The sequence below is a fragment of the Mus musculus genome, chromosome 1 (genome assembly GCF_000001635.26).
Source record: "Mus musculus strain C57BL/6J chromosome 1, GRCm38.p6 C57BL/6J".
Taxonomy (NCBI): domain Eukaryota; kingdom Metazoa; phylum Chordata; class Mammalia; order Rodentia; family Muridae; genus Mus; species Mus musculus.
This window is the reverse complement of record NC_000067.6, coordinates 28,235,911-28,254,437: the sequence shown is the minus strand read 5'-3', so window position 1 is coordinate 28,254,437 and position 18,527 is coordinate 28,235,911.

The following is an 18,527-nucleotide window of genomic DNA, read 5'->3' as shown; positions in this document are numbered from 1 at the left end:
ACATGTATCAGCAATCAAACACTGACAGATAGTAATTATGCCATTACCATGTGGACCTAGAGAATTTTGACATCTAAGATGTCAAGAAGATTTTTTTATGTGAATATTAACACTTTCTCAGTATTAAGGCTCTGCATTCTGTGACACACATTTATACATATGTGTGTGTGTGCATACATATACTTTTGTAAAGGCTTATTTTAGAGTATGAACCTGTGAACTGGAGAAATATTTAATGTTTTTGAATAACCTAGGGGTGGTATATTCCTGTAATGCTTGGTATAGGAGATTGAGGAAGAAGCGTTGTTAAGAGTAGAGAATCACCCCTTGTTACATAATAGCATCTTTCTTCAAAAACATTCTGAGAGACTGAGACAGACAGAGACAGAGAGAGAAAGACGGACAAACACACACACATAGAGTTGCAATAATAAACTAACGTTAAAATGGTATGAAAAACCCATTTATCAGACCTGCATGCATTGTATGAGATTCATCATCTATTTCATTTTATTCTTACCAAAACTGAAGTTCATTTGTTGAACTATAGTTTTTTTTTTCATAGAAATGACATAAATTCCATGTGATTATGTGTACATATATGTTGGCACATACTATGCTTTGAATAAAGAATGGCTCCTGAACAAGTGTTGATTAGAACATCAGTTCATAAAAAGACATATGATTTTGCAGCTAATCTTTTGTTCATCATAACAATCTATTAAGTGTGAGACTAGACTGGGTTTTGTTTAATAATACATTAAACTTAACACAAATATTATAAAACAATTGAAAAGGGATGCACCAGTAAACGTCTTTATTGGTGATGTTTGGTGGTTTCTATTTAACTAGGCATGTTATAGTCAGCAGCCTAAAATGAAGAGAAAAAAATTCATTTGACTAATTGTCATATCAAGTCCCTGCTTTAGACATATGGGCATGTCTGTGGAGAGTTGTCCTAATAATTTTCCTGCAGAGGAGTTATCCCAGAACTATCTTGATGGTTCTACTTTTGGTTCTGGATGTATTGATTTATATAGGCAAACTAATTAAACATGATCTTGATAATAATCCAGAGAGCAAGCCAGCTGCAAACATTTATCCACTCTTTCCTATCTACAGGTATCTACTCCCTTAGGTTCCCTCTCTGTCAAACCATCACCTTGGACTATACACCAAATGAATTCATTTTTCCCCTAGTTGCTTTAGTCAGAGGATTTTTATTACAATAATAGAATGAATTCTATAACAGGTTCTTTGCTGACAAATTCTAAACAATATGTTTTTTTTTTTTCAAATTATCTGATTGGGAAAAAAAATGGACAGTATCCTCCCGCCCCTCACCCCAACCCCCGCACACAGACCTTATGGAAAAGAACACAAATACAGAGAAATAAATGTTCTGCCGAGTAAAATAATTTATATTTCATTTTAATTTCTCCAAATAGCTATCAAACAATGGATACTGTAAACTAAGAAGCAACCTTACTTCATGCACAAATCCTAAACTGAAGAGAATATTCAGTCAATTAATGGACAGGTTTACAATGTCTGTTGCTTTCCAATTTCATTTTCTGTTTGGTTTTCTTTTTGTTTATTGGCTTGTTTTTTTAAATTTAATTTATTTTATTTTTGAGAGAAGTTTTCTCTTTGTAGTCTGGTTGTCCTAGAATTTGTAATATAGAATAGACTGGTCTTGAAATTACAGATACAATCCTGTCTCTGCCTCCCAATTAAAGACATGAATTACCAAACCCCAGGGAGAAATCTTAATACCAAACACCTTATTACTAAAGATTTTTAAATTATTTTCAATTTTCCAACAAGGAAATTTATATTGTGGACTAATACTATATAACCTTCTTGGAATATAATTTAATGATATAACTTCTTTTAAAAGTTATGTGTCTTCAAGGAGTGAATTTTAACAATTCATTAAAATTAGGAAAACTGAGATCTTACTGGATTCTTTAACATTTGCCTCAAAATTTACTAATAGTTAAATTTTCCCAATAATATTAAATTTTAAAGAGAAACTGAAGGTGAGACTTTCTGTCTTCTACTTTTTTCAGTTTATGCAATTGAAAGTCCATCAAGGTTTATAAATGAAAAATGTATTCCATTCAGTCTTTTGCTTTGAATCCATGGTTCACAACACAAGTAAATGACACATATGCACACACAAATATGTGTGTGTTCAATGTGAACAAATGTAAGTTCTTAATAAGATTTAAATTCTGATTTTTTTGATAGATCAGAAAAATATGATTTGGGAGTAATAAAATATTTTCATACTTATATAAGCATAAGCCATTATAATTTTTTATAAGTGATCATTTCTATTAGGGCTCTCTCTTCACCTAGTAGGTCTATGAACCCTAATAGATGAATGCTTAGCCTAATGATGTTCCTAGTCCCAATCACATTACACCATTTAAAGATATTAAAAAAAAAACCTTAGCAGTATCTTTGTTATATGAATAAAAATCTTCATTTGCAAATAAATGCATTGTAATAAGATAGATATGAGGATACATCTGATATATATGCATGCACACACAAACATATACATAGTTATATATAAATCATATATATATATATGGAATTTATTATAATGACTTAAAGGCTATGGTCCTGCTAATCCAACAATGATTGGCTATGAATGGAAAGTCCAAGATTCCAGAAGTTGCTCATCCAGGGAGCTAGATGTCTCAACTCATCTTCAGTAGATTCCAAACAAATAGACTACAAAGCCAATGAATGTGGGGAGCGGGTGTGGCGGCAGTCCCAAAGGCGCCAGGGACTGCAGCTAAGTCATATGACTTGCACCTGACTTCCTCATATAAGACACAAACATCTTGAGAGCTGCGCAGGTGCACCAGGATACCGGTGAATCCAATTTGATGGAGATATGCCCCTGCTGCCCTGATTAGCTGAAGCTGTGTGCCTGGTGAGGTAGCGTGGCCTGCTGTGCGTGGATGGAAACTGAGAGTATATAAGAGTGAGAGGCCCGGGTTAGAGGGAGGATTATTATTCGAGAGAGGATTACTATTAGGGGGGAGATATAAAAACAAGGGAGATATAAACAGGGGAGATATAAAAACAAGGGAGAGATATAAACAAGGGAGATATAAAAACAAGGGAGATATAAAAACAAGGGAGATATATAAACAAGGGAGATATAAACAAGGGAGATATAGAGAAAGAAGAAACAGGACTGAATAAACGTGTGCAGAAGGATCCTGTTGCAGCATCGTTCTTCCTGGCTAGTTGAGCGCGCGCAACAGTTGGTGCTGAAACCCGGGAAGGGACGAGAAGACCTGGGACGAGGAAACCCGGGACAAGAAACATCTTCAGGCATGAGTGAAGACCCCCTGCTACAGGGAGGATTCAGAACTGCATCACTGGGAAGGAGCGGTTAATAAAGTGTTCCCGTAAAACAGACTGTTGAGAAGGATCCGGCGTGGATTCAGAACTCTTCAGCTGGGGAACGGTACTGATGAAGAGAAAGAAGAAAGATGAGGACTGAATAAACTGCTGTTAGAAGGACTGGTGGTCGTGTCGTTCTTGCTGGTCGAGAGCGGACGCGACAATTGGTGGCCCGTACGGGGACCCGACTCCCCCACCGAGTTCAGAACTTTCAGCAGTTAGTGGTTGCCAGCAGCGTAAGTTCACGGTGAGTGAAACTTGCGACCCCAGGAGTTTGGGAAGGACCTCGGATAAAATAGAGGTGAGCATAAAGTTGCCAGGAAGTAGGCACAAAGTAACCCAGAAGTTTGGGAAGGACCTCGGATAAAATAGAGACAAGCATAAAGTTGCCAGGAAGCAGGCACAAAGTAACGATAGGTTCCCGGTTTTGGGATAAGTTAAGGTTCCCGGTTTGGGGACAAGTTAAGGAACTATGATAACCTCAGTGTAGTGATCAATAGATCCTCGCTGTGTAGTTATGCTTTTTTCTCCCGTTGACCCTTTGTGGGTAGGTCTGATAGTTTTGGTCTTGTTTGTTCTGATATATGGACTCTGTTACTGTTTGAAATTGTGTGTAAAGGTAGTCAAGACAGGTCAGAAAATCCTTACAGAGCAACAAGAAAGTATGCCGGAAAAGGAGAAGGGCTTAAAAAGAAAAAGGAAAAAGAAGACACAGTAAAATCAGGTGAACAGAAAGGACGAAACAAAAGAGCCGAGGCGGAGGAGGAAGGCGAATTAGCTTCTGTGCCTCCTCCCTATGCCTCCTCAGCAGTGAAAACTTGACTCTCGTATTGACTCCCTAGATGGACACACAGGTGATTGAGGTTATGGTCTCATCACCACGAGGTATTGTGTCCATCCCCCCTGGGGATCGACCAGATCAGGTGTTGATGTGGGCGAGAGGGTCTGTTTGTGTGTTTCCACAGGACCAGACGGAACCTCTTTGGGTGCCGGAGAGATTGGTGAGACGCTACAAGAATGAGGCTCCTGATCCAGTTGCCCCTGTGGTTGTGGTGGATGATCCCACAAGCACAAAGGATGGAGCCGAGATGAGAGATCCTTTCGGTATTCCAGAAGCCAATACCAGCTCGACATGACATTCAAATTTTTCCACGCTTTTTGATCCCTGAATTCCCCTTAAAGAGATAGCCCCGCTGGCCATCTATCCCTTGCTTCAGAGAAGATGAGCGGGGATGAGAGCCCTGGGATGTATGCTTGTTATAGTGTGTGTGTGTTTTGTGTTTGGCACATGTGTTAGGTGCAGAGTGTGCGGCCCGCACTTTCGCCATGGTAGCGTAGGCTTTTGCTGCAGTGGAGGCGGGACAATCTCCTCAGATTCGGTTTGCCGCTCTAAAAGAAATTATGCTGCGTTATGCCGTGGGGTGCGAGGCTAAGCACTGCACAGAGGATAGCTTGCTGTTGGCATCCTGTGGAAGGCACGTCTGATTGCATGAAGGTTCAGTGTCCTAGTTGCCTTCCCCCAGGAAAAATGACACGGGAGCTGGCCAAGACCTCTCTGGGTGATGAGCCTAAGGGATGGTTTTGTGTAGGGCCCCTATGCTTGCACACTGGGGATCAGACCTCTACCTTCACCCATGAGGCTTGCTTGCAGCAATTAAGATCTGGCCATAGATTAATCAACATCCTGGCCTTTTGATGCACCTGCCGCAAGCAAAACACAATCTCCCCAGGAGTGGCTTGGCATGATTGAGAGGTAGTCAGTGATAAGACTCCCTGGGCATGTCACCAACCTAAGACAGGGATCAAACCAATGCTGTTTGTCACCCAAGGACGGGTAAGGGGCATGGCTGCTGGGGGCTATCTACAGACATTCTCTCTGCCAAAAAAGAAAAAAGGGGGAATTGTGGGGAGCGGGTGTGGCGGCAGTCCCAAAGGCGCCAGGGACTGCAGCTAAGTCATATGACTTGCACCTGACTTCCTCATATAAGACACAAACATCTTGAGAGCTGCGCAGGTGCACCAGGATACCGGTGAATCCAATTTGATGGAGATATGCCCCTGCTGCCCTGATTAGCTGAAGCTGTGTGCCTGGTGAGGTAGCGTGGCCTGCTGTGCGTGGATGGGAACTGAGAGTATATAAGAGTGAGAGGCCCGGGTTAGAGGGAGGATTATTATTCGAGAGAGGATTACTATTAGGGGGGAGATATAAAAACAAGGGAGATATAAACAGGGGAGATATAAAAACAAGGGAGAGATATAAACAAGGGAGATATAAAAACAAGGGAGATATAAAAACAAGGGAGATATATAAACAAGGGAGATATAAACAAGGGAGATATAGAGAAAGAAGAAACAGGACTGAATAAACGTGTGCAGAAGGATCCTGTTGCAGCATCGTTCTTCCTGGCTAGTTGAGCGCGCGCAACAAATGAAGGTATTCACTTACTAGCAAGATGAGAAAAAAAAAAGGCAAATTCTTATAAAATCTTCCAGCAAAATGTGTGGCCTAGATTATAAGTGTGTGTCTTCTTGTCTCAAGATCCAGATTAGAAGTGAATCTTCTTTCTTCAATTAAGCAAAAAATTTCCCACTTCATTGTATACATTTTAATTACTGATGTATTCCACCTGTCAAGAATAGATATCACACAGCCTGAGCCCATTTAGTGTTACCAATATAAACATGATGTTAGGGGTGTGTGTATGTGTGTGTGTGTGTGTGTTTGTGTAAAAACCTGCTTATGTAACAACCCTATCAAATTCATTTGCATTCCTCAATACTGTCTATTTTAGACTCCCAAAACCTCCTCTCACTAACCTTCAGTATTATCCTTTGCCTAGAGTTAACATGTGTGACTGTTTCTCTACTTACCTATATTTATGCCCTCTTTGTTCTTTATTAAATCTATAAATTTCAATTTATCATGCCCATGTGCTTTTTGACGTGTGGCTGTGCACTGGAGCATGGTCAACCTGCTGGGGTCAAAATGTTCAAATAAACCTAGGCTCTTCCAGCAAGTCACCTAGGAGTGTGTCTTTAAGTCAATTTTCCATTTCAATGGTGGGATGTTTGTCTGGCTTGAGCTTATTGAAGGTGTGTGTGTGTGTGTGTGTGTGTGTGTGTGTGCATGCGCCCACGTATGTGTTTTCAAACCTCTTTAAAGTATGTATATGCAAATTCTCTGCTGTGCCAAATATATGTTTGCTTTAAGTCATCAACCAAATATGGCTCTTTTTCTTACCTCTGCTGTAACAATCCCTGAGTTTTTGAAGGACATAAAATATAGATGTCTCATTCTGGCTGAGTTCTTAACTCTCTTTTTCTCTTCACCTTGATCAAATGTGAGCCTGGGTTAATTGCCAGCAACTGAAGAAAAAAGTTTCTCTGGTGAGGTTTGTGAAATGAACTATTATATGTGTATAACAATGAGTTGTTAAGACTTAGATTAATATTTAGTAAACTCTACAGCTTAAGCCATATCGAGACAAATGTTTTTGGTTACAGTACTGATGTCATATATAGGCTTTACCTTGTGTAAGAGCCCTTAAATACAATCAGAATATGGTGGACATATCTTGTCATGGTAGGCTCTGTTATTTCTCTGAGTTCATAGCCAGTCCAGATTGATAATTAATTTTCCTATCCTGTAGTGTGCCCAGCACCTCTCAGCATTATTAAAGGTAGTCGGCAGAGATGAAGGTCCTACTTCAGTATTATCTTTACCTTTTCCATTGTCTATGACTCAACTATATGCATTGATAGCAATAAGGTCTTACTGCCAATATCTGGAGAATAAAAAACTTAAGGGGTAGTCTGTACTCTTTAGGATTCCATGAGACCTCACTAGACAAAAACTCAAAATGGTGGAAACACTCCTTGCACAGTATATTTTATTAGTCATCATGTGGTTTGTAGTAGGGTTTTTGCCATCCCATTGATGGTTTGTTTGTTTGTTTGTTTATTTATTATCTATGGACGAAATTCTTGCAATCTTGTTTGGCCTGATAATTATTTTGTACCCTATGCTGACGTTAAAATTACTCAAGTTCCTGATTTCTATTCCTGGTCCTGAGATCAACGGTTTCTGATACCATATAGTAAAAGTCATATCAATTTCTTACTTTTTCATGTAGTGAAATATATTATATACTTTTCTAGTTAGGGTAATGGAATCTGAATTATTTAGATTAAGCTGTATTGAAAGGTCTAATCTGTATGATTGGGAGCATATTGGACAACCATTCAAAACTACAAAAAAATGCCGTTTGTAAAATTTCGTTACCTTTTAATGTGACATTTTATCCAAAACTATAGTACAATACCCAATAGTGTGACCTGTTGGTGGATCCTAATGCCTTATAGTAGGATGCTCTGTTTTCAGTGTGTCAAACAGATTCTTCCAAGGCTCTGAGATCACATGATGAACACTTTGTATTGTTGTATTATTCTTGTGCCATATACTTCTGTAGCCTGATTTAACCTATTGAAATTAGTTAATATAGCCCTCCAGATGAGTTTTAGAAGTACTATGAATTTCTAAGCAAAGAAGGTGACATTGATTGGTATAAAATCATTAATCTCTCATTGTAACCCAATAGATCATAGAGATAATCAATTATTTTAATCCACTATAGCTGTTCATTAGATACCTGCTAGAGTGTTGATTGGTGGAAGACCATTTTCTCTAGAACAAAAGTTCTTTGTATATTATATTATTTATAACTCATAAATATGAAATATAAGTTGTATAGATAAGGAAATAATAATAGTATTTTATATAACTACTAATAAATGTTTGAGAGTAATTATTACACTTTCTATATGAAAAGATGTACATTTAGAAATTTATACTTAATTGAGGTTTGTTCTTGGTACTAGGGAAATTTTTTCTTCAAATTTTTATGCCAACTGAAAATGACCAAATTGAATATGGCAATGTGTAGACATATTGATCTCCACTGTCCATTGCCCTCAGAAGCTATCCTGTTATATTTGCCAAGTTATTAGTAATACCATAGCAGAGATATTTGCCAGAAGTTCGGTGATATATGCCTCAGCAGGTTGAATAATATGTATCACAAAAAGGAAAGATCTCATTTTAATTTACAGGATTTCTCTTTAAGAGAAAGTTTATTGGACATGATTTGTTTTTGCATTCTGCTTATGGAATTACTTCTCTTTAGAATCTTGTGAATTCTTCACCTTTATCATGATCGTGTTTAACAGTTTGACAGACCAATTAAAGAAGCACAGTAAATCTAGGAGGATTATTTCCTTTGAATGATGAACTACTATGGTTTAAATATGGAAGTTTTAATAACGTTTTAATATCACTTGAGGTGAAAGTGTATGTAAGAGTAGAATCTCATTGTGATATAAAGATTTAAATATGATTTAAACATGTAAGTTTTAATAACATTTTAATATTACTTGAGGAGAAAATGTATGTAAAAGTAGAATCTCATTGTGATGTAAAGATATTTTATCTATATGATTAGCTGTGTATATCATTAGGCACAGCTTAGGTATATTTCTGTTTTTTAAGACAGACTCATGAATTATGATGAACATTAGATAGCTTGTCGTTTTACTCAAAGTGATGAGTTATATTCTATTACAATCAGATAATATATATTACAATCAGATAATATATATATTCCTTGAGTTGAGCATGAGTATGTGTCAGAGACATAAGGCTGAAAGAAGCTGAGGAAAAGGGTGATCCTTAGGAGGACCAGCAGTCTCAATTTTTCTGGACTCCTGAAATCTCTTAAACACTGGACCACCAAAAAGGCAGTATTCACTAACTGATATGAAGCCCCCAAACCACATACAGTAGAGGACTTCCGGGTCTGTGTTCATTTAGATTTGATGGACATAACTCTCAAGAGACTGGAGGCCCCAGAGTTTTTAGAGGTAAGGTGGGTTGGGGTGTGGAGACATTGACGGGGAGACAGGTGGGTTTGAGGAGGTATGGGATGTGGAGTGTAAAAAATAAATGATTTGATTTAAAAAGAGGTTATATCATGGAAAAGCTGATTAAGCTATTATCAATGGCAATGTAAATGCAAAATTTCTTCCTAATAATTACACCCCACTAGATAGGGAAGAATAAGGACTTTCTGATCTATATTCATGATTCACTCTTGAGGTTAGTGTTATGTTTACCAGAAAGAAAAAAAAAATGTAAGAATTGACTGACCTACAAAGGACTTTGTAACACACTGAATTCCCTTTTGTTTTCAAGAAATATCATAATTTGTAATAGAGTTATAATATTGTTTATGAACATAGTCTTTTTATCCATTTTCCATTTGTAACAACAAGGTTGTGTGTCAAGAGGCACACATTTCATGTAATAATTTTTTTATAGTGCTGATTTTGTGATTTTTTTTTGGAGAGTTCAAACAGTAGTTAGGAACTATAAGAAAATGAAACTCATCATACTGTAATTCTGGAAGGTAAAGAAATGAAAGCAAATACCAAAATGACAACCATGAAAACATCTGGCCTCTTGTCTCATGCAGTTATTTATAAATAAACTCTTCCTATGATGTGAGCCCATGCCAGATGGACACTGTGCCTGTGCACCACACTGAATTCAAAACTGCAGAGGAAGATATTCACATACTTCCTCTTACACCACCTATATACATCCACAATAAGAAAATACTGAGAATCAGAAATGAAGCTGAATGTTGGAAAACAATGCCTGATATACAATTAATATCATTAATTGTTTCTTATAGCAAACGAATTATATATGGTAATGCATTCAATTCTCATGTCCACTGTGAGTCCATAGGTATCTGAATGAAAATATTAAAAATAATTTTCTTACAGTGAAAGCACAGAAGATGTTGATATTATCAATGATGATGATGGTGATGATGATGGTGGTGATTATCATGATGTGGGTGTGTCTCATGTAATGTCTGTTTCTTTGAATATGCAAGCCAGAAAACATTTTTGGTTGTCCTTACTCAGGTGCTATCCAGCAGTTTTTGAAACAAGATCTATAACATTTGGAACTTGTTAAGAAAGTAAAGCAGGATAGTAAGTCAGAGGGATCTACCTGTTTGTTCTGCTAGTTCCAGGGTTACAACACGTCTGTGCCCAACATTCAATCCCTTTGGCTCTAGGAATTTACCCCTTTATAACAACTATTTTACTGACTTTTGTAACTCTGCAGCGCACGTGGCATAATTTTTAATTAAGGCATGGGAAAACTATGCATAAGCAGACTATATTTGTATGATAATTAATTTCCTTGGAATTTTTAAAATAATATATTAGCTTATGTTGCAATACAACGCTAAATTCTAACCATATAGGGAAAATAGTTGGTTTCACCTCTGGTCAGGTGTGTCTCTTCTGTTCATTTTCAGATCATTTTCACAGTAGCTCTTTCTTTTTCTTTCATTTTCCCTTCCTTCCTTCCTTCCTTCCTTCCTTCCTTCCTTCCTTCCTTCCTTCCTTCCTCCCTCCCTCCCTCCCTCCCTTCTTTCCTTCCTTCCTTTCCTTCCTTCCTTTCCTTCCTTCCTTTCCTTCCTTCCTTTCCTTCCTTCCTTCCTTCCTTCCTTCCTTCCTTCCTTCCTTTCTTTCTTTCTTTCTTTCTTTCTTTCTTTCTTTCTTTCTTTTTCCCTCCCTTCCCCCTCCCTCCCTTCCTTCCTCCCTTACTTCCTTCCTTCTCCCCTTCCTTCTCTCCTTCCTTCTTCCCTCTTCTTGTTTTTCTGACAGAGGGGATCTTTCTTAGACCTTCCCACTCCTAGGACTCACTACACAGTCAACAATAGCCTCGCTCAATGTCATGACAATCCTCCTTTATCACCTCTTGAGTGCAAGCAATATAAGCATAAGCCACTGTGCCAACCTTCAAAGGCTAGTATGTTACAAACGTTGACAGTTTTATGGGAATATTGTTGAGAAATTTTGATGTAACTTCTATAACATTTTGGCGTACTAACCAGATGAGATAATTTCAGATCATCTACTAATAAAAGACAAATTTAATTCAAGACATATTTTAAATAATCATATGACACATACATATGTATACATATAGGCATCATTTTATATTATTAAATTCTTGTTTTAGTTCGGTTATTTTGTCCTTTTTTTGAGGTTATAATGTATATCCATCCTGATGTTCCTTGTTTTCCTCATCTAGACCCTCTCACATAGCTCTCCTTTCATTTTACAAATGCATGGCCTCTTTCTCTATTAATTGCTGTATGTAAATGCATATACATACCCCTTCAAAAGTATTACTTCTAAACATTACCTAATATTACCTAAAAATACCTAAATATTAGCTGCATAATATTATCCATATGTATATTTTCAGAGATGACCATTTGGTAGGAGAAAACCAACTAGAGTGCCCTTCCTTTGAGAGTACTGTTTCTCTTGCTCTTAGCATTCCTTAGCTGCTCTACTCATTATGTAGGGTTGAGATCAAACAGATGAATGCATCATTTCAAAAGAATTATCATATTTGCTGTCTAGATAATTCAATGCTTCATCTTACCTATATCTAAAATAAAGTTGAAAGAATATTCACTTCATATTAAGGAAAACTCAGGCCGGGCAATGGTGAGGCATGCCTTTAATCCCAGCATTTGGGAGGCAGAGGCAGGCAGATTTCTGAGTTCGAGGCCAGCCTGGTCTACAGAGTGAGTTCCAGGACACCTAGGACTACACAAAAAAACCCTGTCTCAACAAACAAACAAAGAACCAAACACCGCAATAACACATGAGGAAAGAATTAAGAAAGGGAGTATGTTTAAAAAATAATAAAATACTATGTTGAAACTGAAGTCTGATTTGCAGGAATATCTGTGAACTCACCAGAATCTCACTGGCATGTACAAGCAATAGCAGTAGTGAGATTCATTGTGGTGAATTGTTACTGTTAGGAACAAGGTATTACATGCCCATTACCTGTCTTCATTATCATAGGCAGTGATTTTTAAAGAAACATCTTAAGTCTAAAATTAAAAATTAAAAATGCATCACATAATTATGGTCTTAAAACTAACATGAATGATTACATTTATCTTAATAATTTCACTGCTGTATAAATATTTGGAATTCCTATGTTGCTGTTTTTAACACTTAATGTGAACTTGCAAACCTTGGTATTACAATGTTTTAAATGTACGAAGTAATATTTTGCTATTTGTAGAAGACAAACTTCATAGATATTTTATAAAAATGTATTTTGATATGGGCTATCTTCTGTTCTGCTATTACATATTGTGAGCTATAAGGAAAATGATGTTATTAATTGAGGATTTTATTGATTGTTAGACTGAAAATATTTAAAAATAATCTAAGGCAATTAATACACATATTGCAATCTCCCATATTTTAACTATTACATGTACAGTCAGCAGTCTCAAATATATAAACCTATGATAATTCTTTTAAACATATTCCGTTATTCTCAAAATCTGTAACATATATTACTGCAGGAATACCCACCTGTTCATTCTAACAAGTATGGATTAAACAGAAAAAGCAAGACAAATGTTCCTATCAGATGAAGGATGATACTCACAGTGGAAAAGAACACTAAAAGATTGCAATTCCCATTTTTCAGACACATCCTGTGTGTGGCATCTTCCAAAGGGAATTGTAGGAGGGCTAGTGCTTTAGCCAACAATGAGTTCTCTTTTCAAGTTATACTTTGAGAAGAAAAGGAAAAAAAACAGTATGAAGAAAGAGGGGGAAACACACATTAAAAGCACAGATATGTTATAATTGTCCAACCTAGAAGAATCATTCTTCACTCTAGTAGAGACGATAGACATCCAGAAAATGTAACATATTTATTTTGCCTTTCAGTAGAAGATATAATTTACAATGACATTGTTTAAAATATATTATTCTTTTATTATCTATTTGCAAAGTGATATCAAATTCTAAAACAAAACATAATTTAAGTGATTTTAGGGTTTCTAATTATGCCAAAATAAACAGTTTTGTATTATTAACTTAGTAATATAAAATGTACACAATATCAAATTTTCATTTTAAAGAAGGAAATGTCTTCCTCCTATTTTAAAGTTTTAAGATTATTTAAAGCAAACAATTTTTTATCCTTTTACAAGATCACCACAGTATCAACTATGAGTGGGAATACAGGACACAACGTTCAAGTTAGATTGCTGTTATCACTATAAAAATCGATAATGGCTACTTTTCTTTTTGATCTGCTCAGGAAAAGATAATATCTTCTCCATTAGTTAAAGGGAGTGTGGCTATATTTGTTTTTTTCCAATGGTCCTGTATACCCTTATACAGTTTGATACATTTTTTTTTAAAATAAGAACATATCTGCCAACAAAAAAATACGGTGATATACTGAATCAAGGAAAAGAATAAATAACTAAATAATTCACAATAAACATTCAAATACACACACACACACACACACACACACACATATGCTGGTTTACTTGATAACATATTATCAATCAGTGGTTTGACAGGTAATGAAGTAAGCATGTATTGTATCATAATTGAAAACAATCATTTTTGTTTAATGAATTAAGTACAATGAAACTGAAACAAAATAATAATTATGCTATTTAAGTGAGACATAAGCAATTAGGTTGACCAATATTTTAACAGTAGATGAGCTTCCGTTTACATTTCTCAGGTTGTTTCTTATTTGTCTGTTTGTTTGTTTGTTTGTTTGCTTTAATGTTATCTCCCTTCTGAGTTTCCCCTCCACAATCCCTTATCCAATTTCCCTTTCCATGCCTTCTCACACACACACACACTCTCGCCTCAATGACTAGTATTTTCCTACGCTGGGATATTAAGCCTCCAGAGGACGAAGGGCCTTCTTTCCTATTAATGCCGGATAAGGCCATCCTTTTCTACATATTCAGCTGGAGCCATGGGTCCCTCCATGTGTATTTTTTGGTTTGTGGTTTAGTCTCTGGGAGCTCTGGGAAGTCTGGTTGGTCTTCCCATGAAATGCAAACCCCTTCAGCTCCTTCAATCCTCCCCCTAACTCCTCAACTGGGGTCCCCATATGTGCTCAGTCCGATGGTTGGCTGCAAGCATCAGCATCTATATTGGTAGGCTCTGGCAAAGCTTCAAGAGAGACAGCTATACCCGGCTCCTGTCAGCATGCACTTGTTGTGATTAACATCAATGTCTGGGGTTGGTATCTGCAATAGGACAGTTAGGAAGGGCCCCCTCATTGAGGAATGGGGCCACCCACCCATCTCAAAAATATTAACCCAGAATTGCTCATATTTTGTAGTTTGTTAAGAAACTAATCTAGTTCAGCAGTTTAAATTAATTTAATAATATAAATGAAGGACACCTAGAAAATTAATTGGTTATATGTGAAACAAGAGTAAGTATATATTGCAGAGAGAAACTTAAGGAGTACTTTCTATACATTATAGTACACTGTTGTGAGTCACACGGAGAATGATGTCACACGGGGAAATGATTAGAGACAAATTTATGGGCATGGAGAGATTTTAAGTGGTGTAACATTCAGAGTGAAGAAATTGGATACACAAATGGAGCTAAGAACCATGAAGATTAATTTTCTATCTTACACCCAAGAGCTAAACTTTTCCAATTTTAACCTGACAAAAAGTTCAAATATTTCAGGTCCAGGATCTAATTTTTTGCCATTCTGTTTTTAGAGTTCTGAATACACTTCATCATGTGAATATATGAAAGAGATTTGAGACTTGGCTGCCAGGGTTTGTCTTTGAATAGTTTTAAGTAAATCAAATTCCAAGGCTTTGCCCTGCAGATAATCTGTAATTTGCTAGGAGAGCTAGGAATCTAAAAATCAATATTTGAAAGGAATGGGGATAAAAATAAGGGTTGAGAAAATGATACTCATCAGAATTCTGTCTCTTCTAGATCATCCTTTCTACACTTTTAAAAATAATCATCTTTGCCATTATTAAACTATATGTATATATGTATATGTGTGAATGTATTTATGCATGCATGTATGTATGTATGTATGTATGTATGTATGTATGTATTGACCCCATTGACCAAAGCAGTACTCATTTCCAGCAAATGTGTCTTGAAATAAGTCTCTGTTTCTCTGTGGTTCATGGGTCCTAGGAGAAGAGGGCAGATGTTTGGTGCTATCACTGGCAGTGTTTCTTCTTACTTGAAGTAAGAATACATACTTGAAACTTGGGGAATCTTAGCATGTATCCTCTTTACTCAGTATCTTTCTGTAATTTTTAAGTCCTCACATGAATTTATAATACAAATAGGGTATACCTAGATGGTGTTTCCCCATATCCTTCTTGCAAATACAAGGTCAAGATCATAAAAAATGGCCATTTAGAAATGAGGTCCACATGTAAGTAGAACCAAATTTAGAAGACCCCAATTGTGTTGCTTTTAACCCTAAATATAAACAATGCTTCAAAAATTCTTTAATACAGTTAAAAATCTTGCAAGGGATATAAAGAAAGGATAATTTATGTATTTTTCTCACTTATTCATATAATGTCTGCTTTCCCTGAGTTGCAAAGCTCCAAGACATCTGATGTCATTTTTGCTTACTTCCATGTTTTATACTACAAATGAAGTTAGAGCAATCATTTTGTGGACTTTTGCATAAAATCTGCTTAAATCTTACATATTTGTTTAAAATATGTTATTTAGAAGGTATGATAATGTCATCACTTTCTAACTTAAGATATTTAGAACGTATGATAATATAATTGCTTTCTAGCTAAGGGGGTAATCATAAAAGAACATCACGCAAATGTGCAAAGCATATTCAAGAAAATAGTGTCAATCACATAGCATAAGTTGGTCTGGACAGTTCATGGTCCAGTTAACCATGAGTAAGGCATTTCCTTTAGAACAACTATTTCTTTTCAAATTTAAGTTTCTATGTTCAATTTACACAGGGTAATTTTGTTGAGTTAAAAGCTGTAAAAATTTTCTCATAGAAATCATTACTTGTCATTTACCTTCTCACTGTTCATGATTGAACTTGAGCTTTATGATTCCGTTAATATTTTATAGAATAAAATCATATATTTAATTGTATAGTTAATGGTGTGTTATAGGTAGAATAATGAATGCCTGCTTTAAGCCCAAACTATGACTATTGAAAGAATAAAAATCAGTGCAATAAGTGAACGACTAAAAGATGTAATAAGTGAATAACTAAAAGCTACAGAGGCAGCTTAGTGTGAGGAATGTGTGCTGTTCATGCAGAGTCTCCTTAGCATACATGTCAGGTGGTTTACAAGTTACTATTACTACATTTAAGAGGTAAAACATGTGGCCCCCTACCCATACCTGAATTCACTTACACAAACTCATACAGTGGCAGACACATATGCATACACATAATTGTAACTATTCAAAATGAACCTTAACTTTTATACATAAATTTTAACTGTGATTTGGAAGAAATAAAGTATATGTTATATGAGGGGAAATTGGCATAAAATAAATTCATGATATACTTCTTTGTTTAGTAAACTCCCAAAAATGTATTTTGGACTATTTTTTTGTTTTTACATTTGAGAGTTAAAATTTCAGGAGACAGTTAGTCAGAAAAGTAGATATGTAAATAGAACTAAAACCTCCATCTTCAATATTTATTTTTCTTTGGTATAAAATACTTTTTTAAATGAAAAGCTTATTTATAAGAATACACCATAGAGAGGCTGTATTCCAGAATTATTTTGGAATGACAGGGAACCTGCTTTTCAATGATAAGTAAAACATGTTTTTCTACAAATGACACTTTAGTGTAGATAAATTCTACTAAGTTCATGTCAGTGGGGTGTAATTTTGAGAATAAGCTGGGAAAAATATTAAGGGAACATGTCTTCTGTGGTTTTCAAATTGAAAATATAGTTTAGAACTTAAGACACTACTCAAAGTTGTATTCTGACCTATACTTTTAAACCGTAACATGTATGAACACACATAAACCTTATCTATGCACACACTAAAATTTGATAGCCCTATTAGAAAATTCTGAGTTGGCTGAAAGACTAGGAATAAATTCTTAGTATTTAAGTAACATCTAATAAATAATGAAAATAATTTATATTATGAATTTCGAGATAAAACTGTACCATGTAGACATCATATTACTACAAGGAATTAAATAAGCAATAAGATAAAGGTAGCTTTCAAAATATAGGCTCAATTATTAAATACAAAAATGTTAATGAAAATGACCTTATGAAGAAAAATGTATAGAATATAAACTTACCAAGTACATGAAAGGTAAGAACAAAGAAACATTAGGACATTAAAGACCTAAATTGAAGGACACCATAGCATTTGGAAATCTTCATGCTCATTGATTGGAAAAGTTGTATTATTTGAATCACAGTAATCTCAAGATTTAAAATTTTATTCCCATTAAATATTTTCCCAGAGATGAAAAAATTCTAAAATTCATGTGGAATTCCATGAACGTGGTAAGCCACTAATCATTCATTTATTTTGCTATTTATTATTATTATTATTATTATTATTATTATTATTATTATTATTATCTCTCTCTGTGCATTTGAGAATATTAGAGAAACATTGTATAAATTTAGCTTTATTTTCCCACTTTTTTGTAGGTTTTGGGTATTGAACACAAATTTCCATATTTGTATAGAAAGAAATTTTACAAGTGAGACATCCTGCAATCCCAAATATATTTGTAAAGAGTAATGCAGGAGTCACCACAACATCTAATTTATATATAATAAGACAACAGCATGGTTCAGTAGGGGAAAAAAGCAGACTGGAGCAAGAGAATAGCTCAACATAAACTCACATAATTTAAAACACAATTTCCCAAAACACCCATTAGACAAAAATGACTTTTTAAAACATAAGGTACTGGAAAATTCAATATAAACCTGTGTCAGAATGAAATTATATCTCTTTATCCTCAACTTCTATTAAAAAAATTGGAAATATTTCAAAGACTTGACTGTAAGAAGAGAAAATATTGTCTGGAGAAAATATGGGTAAAACACAGCAAGATAAAAAAATAGGGAAAATCTTTCTAAGATTATCATTCACACAAGACCCGCATGGTTCAAACCAGATAAGAGTCT